Source organism: Tyto alba, unplaced genomic scaffold, assembly GCF_018691265.1.
Source record: "Tyto alba isolate M040663 unplaced genomic scaffold, T.alba_DEE_v4.0 Super-Scaffold_9, whole genome shotgun sequence".
In the NCBI taxonomy this organism is placed as follows: domain Eukaryota; kingdom Metazoa; phylum Chordata; class Aves; order Strigiformes; family Tytonidae; genus Tyto; species Tyto alba.
In genome coordinates this window covers 38,656,378-38,673,328 of record NW_024881330.1, presented here as the reverse complement: position 1 = coordinate 38,673,328, position 16,951 = coordinate 38,656,378, and the positions used below count along the sequence as shown (strand labels likewise).

The window sequence follows — 16,951 nt, the reverse complement described above, 5'->3', positions numbered from 1 at the left end:
GACGACGACGGAGGGGGCACTACAGCCGAGCGAGGTGCGGAGGGGCAGCCTGGATGCGCGAAGAAGAGGAGTGTGCGGAGGTTGCGCGGAGGGGAGGGCGGGGAGGGGAGAGGGGAGCAGCGACTGGGTCCGGGGAATGGGGAGAGCGGCGCAGAGCGGTGCCGGCGGGCAGCGGAGCGGCGGGGGAGGCAGCCGGAGCGGCGTGGGGGCTTTGTGAGCGGGGCCGGGCGGCGGGGCGAGGCGCAGGGCGGCGGTTTAGGGGCGCGGAGCGGGGCGCGGCGGCGGAGCGGGGTGTGCGGGGCAGCTTCCGAGCGGGGGGGGGGGGGGGGAGGGCGTGGGGGGGGGGGGCGTGGGGGGGGAGAGGGGAGGAGGAAGCGGCGGCAGCGCGGCGTGCGCGGGGGCAGGTGCATGCGCGGCCGGGGCACCGGAGACGCGGCTCCGGGGTGAGCGGAGGGTGCAGAGGAGGAGGGGAGGGGGGGGGGCTGGGGGTGGGGAGGGGGGGGGGCGAGATGCCGGGGCCTCCGCGCCGGCTGCCTTTGTTCCGCGGGGCTGCGCCGGCGGCGGAACAAAGGAGCGGAGGGGCCGGGGCCGGCGCTGTCCGTGGTGCTGGTGGCGGGACGGAGCTCCCGCCGCGGGGACCCCCCCCCCCACCCCGCCCCGGGGATCGCCCGCCCCCCGGCCGCGCAGGCACGTCCCGGCGGCACCGGGTGGCCGGAGCGTCGCCGGCAGAAAAAAAAAAAAAAAAAAAAAAAAAAAAAAAAAACGAAAAAAACAAACAAGAAAAAAAACAACAAAACGACATCTCAAAGAGGTGGAAGCGCAGGGGAATGAGCGGCGGGCAGGGCAGCGGCTCGGCCTGCGCGGCTCGCCCCGGCGCTGCCCCCGACGGCGGCCCCGGTGGGTCCCCCGGCCCACCCCCTCCACTCCCCGTCTGAAACCGCCGGGGTCGGAGCGGGTCCCGCAGGGGCTCTGTCCCGGTCCCGACCGGGCTCCATCGGCGGCCTTCTCGGCGGCCTCAGGCTGCACTGCCCTCTCTCAAACGGCGGCCACAGCCAGCGAGGGCAGGGGGTGCTCTCAAACACTAAATAAGGCAAACCAAGTAACAGTAATAACCACAAGAACAATAACGATAACAATACTAGCTGCCCAGAGGTCAGAGGGCTTTGCCCTCTTTCCTCTCACGCTCAGCAGACAGCGCTGGTCGCAGTGTTTTTTTTTTCTTTTTGCCAGAGACTGGACTGCAGATCGGACTGGTCACCCATCTCTGCAAGGGGATGAAGGGGACAATTCCTGCCCTTTCCCCAGCCTCTTGCCTCTTCATCCCCTTGTAATCGTCCTTGCATGGTCCAGCAGACAGATGAAGCACACGGGCTACTCCGTCCTTCCCCTCCAGCTCAGCGAGTTGGGGCTGAGTCTCTCCCGATGCCTTGCCTGCTCCTGCCATGCCGCATAGTTGTTTTAATTTCTTGCTTTGAGATACCTGTACACATGTACACATCTACCTGTGCACAGGGATGCACATTTGTGCGTGTTTATCTGTGCAGCCTCAAATGGTCATACTTTCTATTCATCATCGCTTCTTGCTTATATTTCCTTTGTAAGACCCAGAGCTTCGTAGGATCTCAGGGGAGCCGCGCAGGGAACAGAGAAAAGCCTGTCTTCGCCTGCTCAAGTGTGAGCCAGGATGAGCTGCAGCCGAGATTGACCATTACACAGGTAGAGAGCGGGGAGGGCTTTTAACTGCGATGTGTCCTGAGTGACCTGAAGCACTCAGTTAAACTGTTTGCAGGATTACAAATGTGAGCTGATCGCCTCTGCATCGAGGCATTATGTCCACCACAACTCACTTATTATTTTTCTTCTTGGAAATTGATGCTAAAGATTCACTATAAACATTCTATTATTTCCATAGCAAAAGAAACATAAATGAGTGAACCTGCCACTGCCAACCTCTCAGTGTAGCCTTTAAAATATTTCTTAGCGCTTGGAAAGAAATGGAACTTTCTTTGGAATAGATGGAGCTTTCTTTTGGAAAGCTTCCAGAGAGAGGGGAACCTTGCTGCCTTCTAAACTGCAGTAGCAATAATAACAGTGGTGATGATGATGTAGCACATAAAAAATGGATGCAAGCAAGGTCTGAAGACCCAGGTGATGGACCACGCCATCCAGAGCCCTGCATTTCCCCTTCTGATGTCATATTGCTGCTGCAGGGGTATTGAGGTTCTGGTGGCGGCGTCTGAAAGCAACCCGCGTTTAATATTCATCGCTTCCCTTCCTGCTCTGAAAACGGAACGAAAACCCTGCTCTCAGCAATTTTTTTCCTCGGGGTAGCCTGATTTCTGAGACTAACTCAATCATGGCTTTCCACGGGGAGGAGAGGGGGAGCGCTGCCTGCCAGCCCCCTCTGCAGTCAGAAGCGTTAAGAGACACACACGCACGCACTTTAAAAGAAAGACAAAAAAAAAAAAAAAATTATTATTTTAATTATTTTTCCTTCCTGAAGCGACGCCCGCCCGGAGCTCCGGGAGCGGGGCCCGGCCCCGCCGCCGCCACCGCCGCGCCCCCTGGCGGCCGCGCCCGGCCCCGCGCAGCGCAACCCCCGCGCAGCGCAAACCACCCCCCCCCCCGCGCAGCGCAAACCCCCCCCCCGCGCAGCGCAAACCCCCCTCCCCGCGCAGCGCAAACCCCCTGCACAGCGCAAACACCCCCCCCCCCGCGCAGTGCAGCGCTCCTTCCCCACCTCCGCGGCCGGGGCTCGAGGAACTTCCAAGTACGAACGATAAAGAAGCCACTTTCCGCATCAAAACTAGCTCCGAAACGTTAAATGCACGCCATTCCAAATGTTTTGCACTGTGGGGTGTGAAGAGTTATCTCTTTGCGCCCAGCCAATGGAGATAGAAGCTATCGTGTAAATTCGGTGCTGTAGAATAACAGCTGTGGCACAAAAATACGAAGGGAAACAGGCTGCTACCTGCCCGCTACAGCTGTTGAGACAGCCCGGGGCATCAGCTTCACTTGGGGACAAACAGCCCTACTATAGCAAGGGGCAAGGTTGAGGTATTGCCCAGTTACAGACACAGGCCAGTCCTCTTCAAAAAGTTAAAATGAAGCCTTTAAATTAGCTTGTGCATCAGGCTGATTAAACGCCAACATTTCATTTTGTTTCGCTTGTCCTCCCGTATTCCAGGCGGGGGCTCGGGAAGCTCCAGAGCACAGGTAAGTCAAAGCAAACCCTCCAGCAGAGCGAGCGCTCGCCCGCTGCCTCCGCCCCACGGAGCAGCAGGATCTGCCCCGGCGCCTCCACCCCGAGATGAGAAAAAGCAGAGGGGAAGCAGAGGAGAAACACCGCGCCCGGCGCTCCAGGGCCTGGTGCCCGCCTGCGACAGCCACAGCGCGGGAGAGTGGATGAGCCAGCCAGCAAGGTATGGCTGAATTTCATTTTTACCATCGGCACAAACCTCCTCACGTTTCTTTTGTACGACTTAGCTCCGCTGATACGGGTAAATTACCACAATAACTACGGAGTGAGATAACAGAGATAGAAATTTGCAGTCTAAGTTGAATTAATTCTCTCTTAATCAGGAATTGCTTTAACAGCATGGTGGGTGTTATGAGTACAGCACTTCTTAATATTAAATATTTGTGCGTCTGAAGTAGTCTTAAAGAAATCTGACTAGAGAAGTCCCTTAAACAGGGAAGAAACACAAAATTTGAAACACACTGTTACTATAAAACATCTGAAAATGTAACTTAAGGACAATTTGATTAGCACCAGGAAGCTACCAAATTAAATCCATGTACTGTTCATGCTGAGGTTGGTTTACAATTCGCTGTGTTAAAGTAATTCTGTTTATTAGGCGGTGAAGTATAGGTTGCATGTTAAATAATATTAACTGAAATACACATTTAATACTTGCACAAAAGTACTTGAAATGCAATCTAAGATTGTTAACTCCATCACTAGCAGGTTTGGTGTAAGTGTTCTGTACCAGAAAACACAAGATGAAATACTCTGTTCACAGCAACTAACTAGTGTACATTTAAACCAATCTTAATGAAAGTATCTGGTAAAGGAGCTAGTAAGCAAGGCAATAGCATTAATTCCTTAGTAATTCTAGCAGATAATTACAGAATTTCTTGAAGGCATCTTTACAGTGCTCCGAGCATGGAAGCACCTAACATAGGTAGGTCTTCCCTACTTCAGAGGGTTACGACACCACTGTGATGTCACTTTGCACATCCTGCATAAAAGAGCTGTTCGGTCTTTTCCAAACCTAAAATTTCCTCCGTATACCATTCAGATCTCACAAACTAGATCTATTAGAGGGATTTAAAGTATTCTTGGACCATTTTTTTGCTTTTACCAAGAAAGGTTGGACCAGAGGATCCTTGAGGTCTCATCCAACTTGGTATTCTATGATTTTACGATTTTAAGACTTATGATTTGATTTGCTGCTATCCATCCAGAATATGAGGCAATCAACTGAGAGAATATTTTTTAGTGAGTGCACAGGTCACTGTAAAAAGCTCTTAACTTCACAATTTTGTTTGTCAAACCTAATTAAGAACTTTTTCCTATTTGTTCTTTCTTTAGATTATATACGTTCAGTCTACTAATATTTGTGGATAAAATGAAAAGAGCAGCTGTGACAGGAAAACTAAAGGTACAACCTTTAATTTTTTTACCATGTACACTTCCAGGCAATCTGACAGACTGGGTGAAATCCATTAAAAATCAAGGGCACAACTTCTTTCAAATTAACAAAATTGGAATATCTCTGACTCCTATTAAATTGAACAAAATAATAATAAAAAAAAATGATGTGGCTGTCACTAATTAAAGCAATAATTAGTGAGATGTTGACCTATTTTAAAAGATTTATAGATTCTCATCTCTCTTCTGTAGAGGATTCTAAAGGCCAGTCAGAATAAATCATTTCCTTGAAAAGAGTGCCAAAACCCCAAAAGAAAATAGAAAAACCAGAGGGTTTTTCTTCTTTGAATTTCTTTTGCTCAATTTCAAGCAATTAAAATGTCAGATACCCTGCCTAAGTCAAACTGATGAAACCAATATAGGTTTCAGGTCACAAGTATTTAAGAAATACTTAGAAATCCTGACTTTTTAACCTGTCAGGTAAGAAGAAGGAAGTGTTAATTTTATCAGCAACAGTATAAAAACAAAATAACATACGTACCTGTTCAGACAGATCTTCTGCACTTATACGTTCACAAGCTTGGTTTTAGTAAGCTTGTCTTTTTAGCAAGACACACGCTTAAGACCAAGAGCAAGGTTTAAACACACGGAAGGAAGATTCAAAGCAGGTAGGACGCCCTACGTGTTTGGAAAGGAATTCCACCCTTCCCTACAAGAAGTCTTGATTTAGTCCCCAGCTGTGCTCAGGCCCCGCAGCTCCGCAGAGGGGTAAGAGCCCCGGTGTGCTCAGAGCCCCCCTGACTGCTGGGGTAGGGCAGACACTTTGGGACTGTTGAATCCACTCGGACTGAAGGTTCACACTGATCACATGAGTCACGGGTATGACCAAGGCCAGCGTTCACACTTTTGGTTTTGTGCACTCAATAAAATGCATCCAGGCGCTTCCTAATACTATATACGCACACAACAGAGCATGAATTCTGCATTAAGAGAAGAAAGGTGTAGTAATAGCAGAGGTGGCCCAGAAACTCTTATCCTGATCTGTGAAAAATGTAGGACTTTTGGAATATTATGTAAGAAAGAATAGAATGACTTCAAGGACTGGGAATAATAGAAACAGAATTAAATGTTGCGTGAGAATATGGAAGATCACACTCTGGAATTAATTAAACTGTTTCATGGTATAAGTTAGGACTATAAATGACTGGAGGCAGTGGGAGGAACAAGACTTGGGGTATCATTTGGTTGTATAATGTCTCTATGGCAGCTGTGTGATATACACCTGGAAAAAAAAAAAAAAAAAAAAAGGCCAGTGGGATGCTATTAGAGGAAATTATTTTATGCTATAACTCTAGGTGCTTAATTGGGAAGCTTATGTACAGTCTGGTCAGTCATGGGCAGGCAGAGGACTGCCAAAACAGCAAAGAGGATGAAGAACTTCCAGTCCATGAGGTGATCACAAGAACTTGCTTTGTCAGCTCAGCAAAGGGAAGTCAGAGGGGAGGTATGATGTCTCTGGGCAGGTACCTGAGAAGAAACAACACTGGAGTGGGCAAAGAAGTAGTTGCACTACAGGATGCTAGCACTAATGCTGTGTTGGAAAAAAAACCCCAACAACCTAATCTAAGTGTAAAGGGAGGTGAATTCATAAACAGACTTCTCATAAGACTGGTGGAGGGGGTATAAACTACTTTTAAGAGTGAGCAACTACATTTATTTACTAGGAAGATTATTCTGATCCTTTTTTTCTAGCATGTTGAAATCTCAAAAAAATTGAAAAAAGATACAGAACAGATTTATGCCTGGATCAAGCAAAATATTTCACATATATTTATGAGCTCTAAATCTATGACCATTCCAAAATAAAAGGTTATTTTGAAAGAGGGAATGAGAGAAAGAGAAAGAACAAGAGCTAGACAGCAATAGCAAGAGAGCAAGAGCAAGACAAAGAGAAAGAGAAAGAGAGAGGAAGAGACAGGGAAAGAAAGAGAGAGAACCAAAGGGAAAAAGAGAAAGGGAAATATTTTCAAATAAAAGAAAATGTTCACAGCAAGCTGTTTTAATCTATTAATTCAAGGTATTTTTGAGTCGGGTAATTCACAGAGAACGTACACTTTCACTGTTTGGTTTCAATGAATCAACATTTTTTCTTAAAAATATTATTTAAAATCCTAAATGCTCTGCTATACAAAAACCACTCTGTTCTTTGAAGTATTTCTTCAGTCATTATTCATATCTTGCATAATAAGCTAGACTTCAATATGTGAATAACATTGTAAGCTTACAGAAACAGAAAACTGAGGTATGTTATGGCTTTGTTAACATTGCTGGAAATAAATTCTTTCTTTATATTCTCTAAATCAAGGGATTCAAAAGCCTTCTCCTTTCTTCATTTTTCTGATTTTAAGCAAAGAGATAAGGAAAATGCAAAGATAATTTGTAGATTTTGTGGACTGACAGAACATTTAACAAGGTTTATAAGCTACTAACTGCAGGCAATCAAAGAACTGCAGTTCCTGGATTTTTATGATTAAACGCACGTCGCAGCTCAGATATATTGGTTTTGTCTGCATGGTTGTTTGCATGCGGGCATATATAGATTCAAAAATATGAATAACTAAATACACCCAGGTATCAACTATATTAATATTGATCCATTTTAAAACAATTAGCAGTTTGTAGAGGCATGCTGTATCATAATCAAGCTTCAGCAATATATAACCTTCATATAATATAAATGTTTTTATTTTCCCTCAATTTTGGAGACAAAGCAAGCATTGGAAAAGAAACTCACCTAAGGATGCAAAAGTCTGAGGAAACCTAAAATACAAGAAAACAAGAGGTTTCTTTTTATCATCTTAAACTACAAACACTGATGCCTTTCCAGATATAACACATAAGCCTACAAGATGATGGCTCTTCTATGGCTCATGTGTGGATGTGAAGAACCAAAGATGAAAGACTACCCAAGCTAATCTGCATGGAAACTGTGAAAGTGCCTGGAATACTAGGGGAATACAGAAGCCGAGTATTTATTAGGAAGAACGCAACTGGTCCTAAGTAGAAACAAGGATTGAGATTCAATACAAAGTTAAGCGAAGAGAAATAATTCTGCAACTTCAGAAGTTTGCACCACAATATGGAGAAGCACAGAAAGGAGACAAATAGTTCAAAGAGCAAGAGAACTGTGAAAATTACATACAAATGATTTTTAAATTTATAACACGCTTTCTTCAGTTGTATATGCTCATCCTTTTACGTTCAGCTTAACGTATTGTTGCAAGCAACTTTATTTCCAGCAAACATTAACATTTTGTGGGCAAACACAAAAAAATCACTAGATTTTTATGTCTCCACACGTATATGTTTTTGTTCAATTTTTTCAAGCACTCATCCTCTCAGAAAGTCAGAACAATTCTGCCAAGCAAGCAAGAACCACGGAGAGGTCTCAAGTGAATAAGAAATGCCTTCGAAGAGCCTTTTTCTGCTGAAAACGGAAACATCTGCTGAGCATGCCAGAGGAAGCTGTGTCTGTTGGATTCCTGACCGCAGCATATTTCTTCCTTGAACCACATGAAGTAACATGAAGGGCAGAGAAGATGGTGAGCGGAGATAAACCTTGAGACCTGGGACTGCAATTTCAGCCCAAAGCCTGCCCTGAAGGAGGGAATACAAGAGGCTGGTAAGGAATAGGAAGACAAATCCTTCCTTCTGCTTCTGTACGTCCAGACCTGGGATTTAGAAAGAGGAGTGCAGTAGCTGAATTCAGGCAGCAAAAGGCAATAACGACTCCTGTGAAACAAATTACAAATGTCAGAGATAAATCAGAACAGCTTTTTCAACGGAAGAGAAAGATGGCTGATCTTTTGAAATTCCTCTGAAAGATCCCTACAGAACGAGCAGTAGAAAGTTAGCTTTGAATCTGCTAGAATTATACAGAAACGTTAAATTATCGTGTTACATATGCACAAATTAATTAATGTAACACAAATCAATATAAGACACAAGAGTATTGCATATGTTCCCTGTTTGAAATTTTGCATTTCCCTACTGTGTGTCGGAGTTTGCATCCTATAGCACATGATTCCTACTTTTTCCTTAATTTTAGCAACTGTCCTATTAGGAGCCACCGCTCTTCTGGCTGAGAGCAACAAGATGGAGTTTTAACCATCAACTCTGATCAGCATCAGGAGTAAAGTTGGATGAAATGAACCTTCTACCCCTAGGTGAGATGGATTAGAGCTGAAATGCCTGAGCTGCTGTGCCCTCCTATCCCTACTGAGAGCCGACACATTTAGAAAGTCTTTGCAATGGGAGGGAGGGATTAGCAGACATCACACTAATGGATCACATTTCCTGAAGGTTCTAGAGAAAAAAAAATAAGGAGAGCTGCATAGGTTCTGGAGAGCTGATTTAGCAGAACTGAATATCCTACTTTTTCAGTTTGCTTAACAGTGAGAGAAAATCTAATGAAATAAGTATTCTTAACAGGGCCAAAAACTGTCTGAGCTCTTCTAAACAATCAGCTTCAGAAAAAATAAAACCCTGAAAAACACTCAGCAAGAACTTAAGAATATGACTAAGATGAATAAGGAGAAAATACTTGACACTCTTTACTTAGAAGTCTTCTATATTCTGGCTTCTGACTATGAATTATTTAAAAGTTGTTTGGAAAACATCACCACTTATGGGAAAAATCTGCATCTCTAAAGAGATCACAGCTTTGTGGACAGGATCCTAATTTATTATTTCAGTATACCATCCCAGGGGTGCCCAGCTACTGAAACAAGAAAAAGTAATTTTAAGAAGTTTATTTACTCAGTTTTCTTTTTTTTCCTTCCGAATATGATGCAATAGGCTTGACTACCCTTCCTCCAGAGAGCTCCCCAGAGGGCTTGTGAAGCCAGCACAGCACGGGGGGCCTGCACCACCACTCCTGCAGCCTCAGACGCAGCAATTGCCAGACAACTGGCCTCTAAATTCAACAACATTTATAAACCTAATGGCTGGTTCTCGCCATGAAGAACTCCAGAATTGGTCACCTGTTGGTAAGTTCACATTTCAGTGCTGATACTCAGTCTAGGCTTCAGTGACTACCTATCTAAAGCTCTGGAGATCGGCCTACCCTGGCAGGAGTGGATAAGCGTATGGATCTATACGTCGCACAGCCCTTCAGCAGGCTGTGTCCCCAGTGCTGGGGGCTGGGAACCACTAGTTCAGCTTATTTAAGTTCCAGCTAATGTTTCTCAGTTCCTGGTGTAAGAAAGCCGTGACCACCGCAGTACTGATTATTACAGAAGCTCTCTCACTGGAAATTATTAAGAGGAAACAGGACCGAGTATGTCTGCAATTCAAGCACTGGCAGGACAGAGGAGCAACATTACAGACATTGCATTTTCAGGATCTAATGCGTGTGATTCTCTCCGCTGCTCTCTACTACTTACATGGTGCAACTCTGTTTATAGCAGAGTAGGGCCAGTAGAGATTGTTTAATCAGGACAGTCTGATGTATGGGCAATTATCCAAAGCCACACGTTTTCTAAATTCTGTATGGGCAGAGATGGAGCTTAAGAGCTCTGTAGGGATCAAAGCTGCTAACGAATTTCTAAGGAGGGCTCTGGGGACTGGGATGTGCATAATGAGAAAATCTGGATATTCAGTGTGAAGAACTCTCCCAAATTAGCTGCAGTCTATGTAAATTAAATTTGTAGCTAATGCTTATCACTACGCAGTCCACTTCAGAACAGGGATAAATTGGGTAGCCTGTGATTTTTCTTGTTTTTTGTTATTAGTGTGGCTGAAAGTGGTTTAGAGAAGGGAGACCTGGAAAACTTGGTCAAGCACATTGTTGGAAAGTACTATTATACAGCCAAATTTTCCTGTCAGCTCCCACCTCTTCAGGCTACAGCCTCATGTCTGCAGGCTACACGCTTATTTATTCCCATGTGTTACATTCGGACATCACAGGCACATAGAGTGTATACATGTACATATATGTGTGTGTATATATATACAGTGTCTGTATATATATACACACATACACACACACGTATACACATACATATATATATGCACACACATACACATATATACACACACACATACACACATGTATATACACACATACATTTATAATGCATCTACTAAAACAAAGGGATCTACAGAACCTTTAAAATACAGGATTTATAAAAGAAGAAGAGAAAAGAATCTTCCAAAATACTTCATTCTATGTTTTCTTCTATTGTTCCTTCCACCTCATCAAAAGTGCTTCCACTATCTTTAACTTACTAAAGTCTGAAGACATCTTTGATGTTTACCTTTAATTCTAATCCAGTTCCTTTGTTACTGAATCATTTCAGAGAAAGATCTCTGTTCAGGAAAGCACTTAAACATACACTTAAGCACATTCTTAAATGTAAGTAAATGTCTTCTTGAATCGGCCTAATAATACTAATAATAGTATTCATAAACACTCCTTAATAAACAATTCCATTCGATATGCCTTCACAGTGTAGTGCTGCTCTCGTATTCTTTGACACATTTCTTCTTTTTACCACTAAGATGACAAATAGTAGGCTATGGAAAGATGGCTCCACATATTTGATAGTCAAGGCGTAAGATGGCTTTGAAGAGCCTCATTTTCAGAAGCACACCACTTCAGAAAATCAGGTTCACAATGAAAGAGTCATCTTCTGAGTACTCTACATCAGTAATTATTTTGGAAAACTTGACCTACTCTTCCAGGCAAACCATTATATCCATAGCAGCATACAACTTGGCTTCCAGTTTGCTGCTACGGTTTTGCAACCATTGATTGTCTTGTGAGTAGTTGCTGGAACTGATCACAACTGGTATGTGCATAGGAGTACGCACACACGTCTGTGTGTGTATGAGGCACACACCCGGGTTTGCCCTTGCAAAGTGTCCTCCCTTCCCTCGAGGCTCAGACAGACAAGGCTCCCTGAGTGTAACAGAGATGTTCCTAAAACTCTCCACCACTTGCCCTTCTTTTCTGCAAAAAGCATCTATGTTAGATTCAAGAATGGGATAAATTCTGTGACCAAGCACTTCAGCAGCAGTACAGCGGAGGGGCTGTGGAAATGGTCCGGTCCATGGCCAGTCCATCACTGGAGGACGACCATCACCACCAGCCTCGCAGCCTGATCCCCTCCTCAACAATCCTAGGTGTGCTCCAGCACAGTCCTAGATATTATTCTCTTCCTGACAGCAGCAGGATGAGGGCATTTCCACTTTCACCATCAGTGCTCCCAGCCATGCCCTCCCTCCCTTCCACTGTGCTCTCAGCTCTAGAGCTGCAATGGGAATCTCCTGCTTGAGAGCCCACTCATAACTTGCAGGGTTCTTGTGAAACCCGGGAATTTTCCTCCTATGGTCAGCAAAGAGTACCAGAACAAGCTGAACTTGCATAGGGACAAGGGCAAAATCACAAAGATGGAATCAGCAACAGGGAACAGTGAGAGGAGGATGGGGAGAAAGCCAACACACTGTCACTGAGAAAAGGCACATAGGACTTTATATTAAAGCTTGATAGCTGGTCACACTTTACAATGGCCCAGGAACTGTCTGTAAGCTCCTAAGTGGCATAATTTAACAAATGCCCTAAAGAACGGGCTTAGTTCAGAAGCACTCAAAATAAAAAAGATCTAAATGCATTTGTTATGTAAATCTAACCAGCTCTACTTGACACACAAAAGGGTTTTATCCTCTTTTTAGATTTTTAGCTTTATGATGGCAGTGGAGATCTTAGGGACATCCTTAGGCAACTTCAGAACTCCCCATTTGGCATAAACATGCCAGCTTAATAAAGTGGGGCTGGCTAGAAAGTTTGTGGTTTTGTCTTTTTTTTTTTTTAAAAAAAAAAAAAAGTGCTCAGATTTCCAAATTCATGTTTGTTTCATATCAGAGGAAAAAATTACACTTCTCATACGTTACTCGGGGGGGAGGGAGTGAGCCACCATACACATGTACATGCACCCAAGAGACCACCTTAGTCCTGCCACATCTTGCTACTACAGTTTTCTCAAACCCAACACAGCCCCTCTCAGAAGTGAGAAAAGAAAGATGCCATTGCAAGCCATGGTTAGCCTGGTGTTGCAGCTACTCATGTAGTCTCTCCCTCTACCAGGACAGTATTTGACAAGTCATTGCCTCTTGAGAAACCGCATTTAGTTTGTGGCACTGCCACAGAAGTAGACTGAAAACACAGCCCTTCTACTAACACACCAATAAAAATCCCAAGCTAAAAATGTTAAAGGTGACATTGATCCAATATTCCTCCTACACACATGAAACCTAAAATTGCCATAAGGACTGCTCCTAATTAAAGTTCCATTAAATGGGCCGTTACAATAAATAAGCAAATTACTTCTTAGAACCACAGCACACGGTTTCAGTCAGAATAAGGTAGAAGGCATGACTTACATCAGGCAGAGTTTCAAGCCTGTTATCAAAACTATCAATCATGTCGTGTCTAACAAGAATCCTGCAACATTATAATTTAAGCAAACATAAATATAGTTACAAGGAATGAAGATTGGTTTTAAATTGTCTTTGTTATGCAGAAGAAAGTTTGCTTTCATGTACTTGTATGCATCTCTACTGACTTCTGGGAAGTCTGCTGGAAGATGTGAACAAGATAAAAGCTGTCTGGAGCAACCTGAGCTAACCAAAGCCCTGTCTGAATGCCATGGGTCTACCCCCTACTTCTTTCGGTCTCAGACAGACAGGAAAAAAACAATATTTCTCTCTTACCTTCATGAGCCTCTGAGCTGGATTTAAGATCCTCAATCAAAATCAGAGACAATTCATGCCTCAGAAATGCTATTCAGCTTTACTGCGGTGCTGGCAAACCTCCTCAGACGAAGACATCAGCTTTAGCTATCCCTTATATCAACAATGCCTAGATAATCTTATACAAAACCACTAAAATCTGTCTATCAGGTATGGTGAGAACATATAGGTTTGTAGGCACTACAGATTTACAGTGCTTATGCATGGGGGCTACTCGCATTCTCTGGAGCATAGTTTCTGAGGAGAAAAAGTAAGACAGACTGCCTCCTGCTATGGTGCTGAGATCACTTTCACATACAGGCCAATAAAACTTGAGCAGCACTTTACAGCATTACCCTTAGTTTCCCCGCATTGACTCCTTGGTTTTGTGCATGGGAATGCAGGCCTAGGTTTTGTCTGTGATTGGCTTATAGAACATGTATAGACTGTGATGCCTTATAGAGCATCAACTCCTCGCTGGCTACCGATGAGAAGTGCTGCTTTCTAGCCAACCCCCTCAGAGTCCTGCAGTTTACCATAGCATGTGTCAATAGAATAACGATGTCAAATGTTTCCTCTGAAAAAGTGGAAAATGACTCATGAAACAGCCTGGGCACACACTGTAACTGTTCTTTTGAATCTCAGCTGTAGAAGATCTTCAAGGCCAAGGTCCCTCCCTGCTAGGCACTGCGTGAGTGGGCTACACTCAAGGGTCTCTTGACTACTAACCCTAGATAAAAAAACAGATACATACTAAAGCTGTGATGAGCTGAAGGAAATTATGGCAAGTAGCAATCACAACCCAGTACGTTCATAATCCTTGGAAGGTTTCTTGGAGATGTCAAGGACAGTATGTGCCCTCTTGCTTGTGTGTCCAAGTAACAGATCCTCTAGATCGGTGGGATTTCGGTGCAGGAGAGCAAGTGGAGCAGATAAAGTGGTCTTGCACTGCTCACCAACTTCTCATCCCTTCTTGATGAAACCAATTCACTTCCAGCCCTCTTCTTCTTACTTTTCTACCTGTTGACTTCTGATTCAAATATCTACTTGGGCATCTAGCTGCACGTACGGGAAATTCCTGTGCGTAATATTCCCAGGTTGTGATAGTTGCTATTTTTAAGAATAAAAGGAAGCATAAACACCCTTTTAAAAACAAACAATCAAACAAACAAAAACAAACATAAAAATAAAATAAAACCCAGGATTCAATCCAGCACACTCAGTTTCTATCGGCGCTTGGATTACAGAGTCTCAGCTGAAGGAAACCAGTGACAGTCAGGCAGGAACTGAACTTGTAACTCCTTTCCTTACTCTCCAAAGTGGTTACCCCATTTAATTTAGCTTGACAAGCCCCACATTTGTTAACCTGAATGATTCTTGGCATGGCTTATCCTTTCTCAGGGAGAAAAAGAGGGATGATGGAGATGGAGTTGGCAGCAGAGTGGAGAGCTGGGAAGGCTTTCCCAGGCCGATACCCTAGGACAAACCATCACACTGCAGAGAGCACCATGGACGTGAGCTTCTAAGACACTTTATAAGGAACCTAGAGCCAAGGGAGATGCTTTGCTTTGAAGGGTGAAACAAAACCAATTAAGTATGGCAATTCTTGTAAAATTAGAACAAATTAAAAATGCTCAGTGTCGTAACTTGCAGGATGATTGTGAAATCGTAATTTTCCTGAGAGGTAAAGCGAACACCCTCCGCTCAGTTCTGCAGTTTAACATCATTTGCATAAAAGGACAGAGATATTCATCTTACTTAGACTTGGTTCCCTACAAGGAGAAATTCATCCACCTACCTACCTCTTGGGGATGAGCCTCCTCCCAGAGGTGCCTGTCTCTCTCTGTCCGCCCTAGACGAGGTCCAGCTCAGGCTGAAGGGTTTCCAGGCAGTTCAAGTCTGGCAAGGTGGATCTCCGGTTTCCCTAACCCCCATTCCCAGGGTCACATTCCGGTCTAAAAACTGCAAGATTCAGGGCCATTGTACCGGGCACAAACATAGGAAGAAACTTTTTGATTCCAGGGCCAGAGGCTTAGTAGGTCTTCTAGCACAGTTTCTGAGCTGACAGTGCTGTCTTTGCTGCTTTAACGACTTTTATGGAGATGTGGTCTCTGCAGCTACTGATAGGACAAACCCAATTTTCTTGGTCTTGCATTCACAGCACTTCCTTTAGAGGAATTATGTCTTTTTCTGGTTTAAACAAATAAAATAATATTTGGGCTATATGTTTCAGATGATTAAAACACAGTCACTTGTGATACTGCTTATTCCCTGCAACAGGGAGTGAATTTTTCAGATTATGCACGTAGCCAAAAGCCCATAAATTTTGTCATTCATATCCATAAGCAGCATGGCAAGTTCGCAAAAGCTATTACGTTTCAGTTACACAAGTGTGTTAAATTACTCAGTCAACTGACATCTGGCATGAACTATAAATTGCTCTCAAAATTCTTTTAGAAAGATTATTATATTATTATTAATTTGCTGTGTATGTCAAAGCATATCACACACACAGCAATCCTGAAATTAATTAGCATTTTCAAGGATCACAGTGAAAAGGCCCACAAAGCCAGCAGAAATAATTTCTAAGATACTAGTAGGTTAAGCAGTGCTGGCACAACTTGCTTTCAACATGTTTTCTTCAATCCATCTTTAAGAATAAAACACAAGAAACTTTCTTTAAACAATCTCTTTGTTGCATATCCTCAGATATTACAAATCAGGCTCAGGGGCTAAGATTTCATTTGCAATTTATATTCACTAAAAACAAAGCATTTAGAAAAATGACAGTGCTTTTTCCTCATTTTCTAGCAATTCAAAGCCACCCTGATAAGCTACTGAGTTAAATAAAGGAGCACAGAGAACAGCTTAACTATTTAATCATAATTTTGAACACAGGACTCCTTTCTGGGTTTACTGTGGTCCTTCATTCAAAATACCTAGATAGGAAAGCTCAGTAATATTTCAATAAAACTATCATTCAGTAAAATTTCATTCAATATAATTTAAAATAAAAAATATTCAGAGCATAAAAAGCAAGGTTAAATTCAACAATCTTTTTATAAACATGCTTAATTTTCAGCACGTGAGTAGGCCTGCTGGAATCCTGTTGAAACTTTTTTGACTGCTTATTATAATTTTTTCCCTACAACTAGAGTGACATTTCACCCCAAGCCTCTCAGCTGAAAGAGTCAGACACTCGAAGAAGTTTGAGTGTGCCAGAATCGCAGTTGTCCGGGAAGCCTCATTCCATCCTCTTTGTGGTACGGCAGCAGAGCCACGGAAGTCGCACATGAAATCCTTTTCCCACCCCTGACTGCAGCAGGCAGCTCAGACAGCAGGAGTGAAAGTAATGCAGGAAACCCAAATTTGGTAATTCCTGTTTCCGGGATCTGGGACTTTGCAAATTGCCTCAAATGTATTTAGCAGTGCTCCTGGGATATGTTCTAGAAAGGAGGTGCTGGGTGCCCACTCACCAAGTTGTTAGATGCTTCGTAGCATTTACCA

At 43.7% G+C, this 16,951-nt stretch overlaps 1 long non-coding RNA gene across 2 annotated transcripts; it reads left to right on the top strand.

The window, feature by feature from the left end:
• Nucleotides 1-161: 161 nt before the first annotated feature.
• Nucleotides 162-16,581, top strand: LOC116962438. Of its 2 annotated transcripts, none has more exons than XR_004407605.2 (8): nt 162-213; nt 1,603-1,716; nt 3,188-3,422; nt 4,595-4,664; nt 7,420-8,336; nt 8,763-8,880; nt 9,512-9,702; nt 14,846-16,580. It is a non-coding gene; the product is annotated as an uncharacterized LOC116962438 (long non-coding RNA). The 2 variants fall into 2 exon arrangements; XR_004407604.2 differs by lacking the exon at nt 162-213 and adding an exon at nt 383-443 and having other exon boundaries at nt 14,846-16,581.
• Nucleotides 16,582-16,951: the final 370 nt, after the last annotated feature.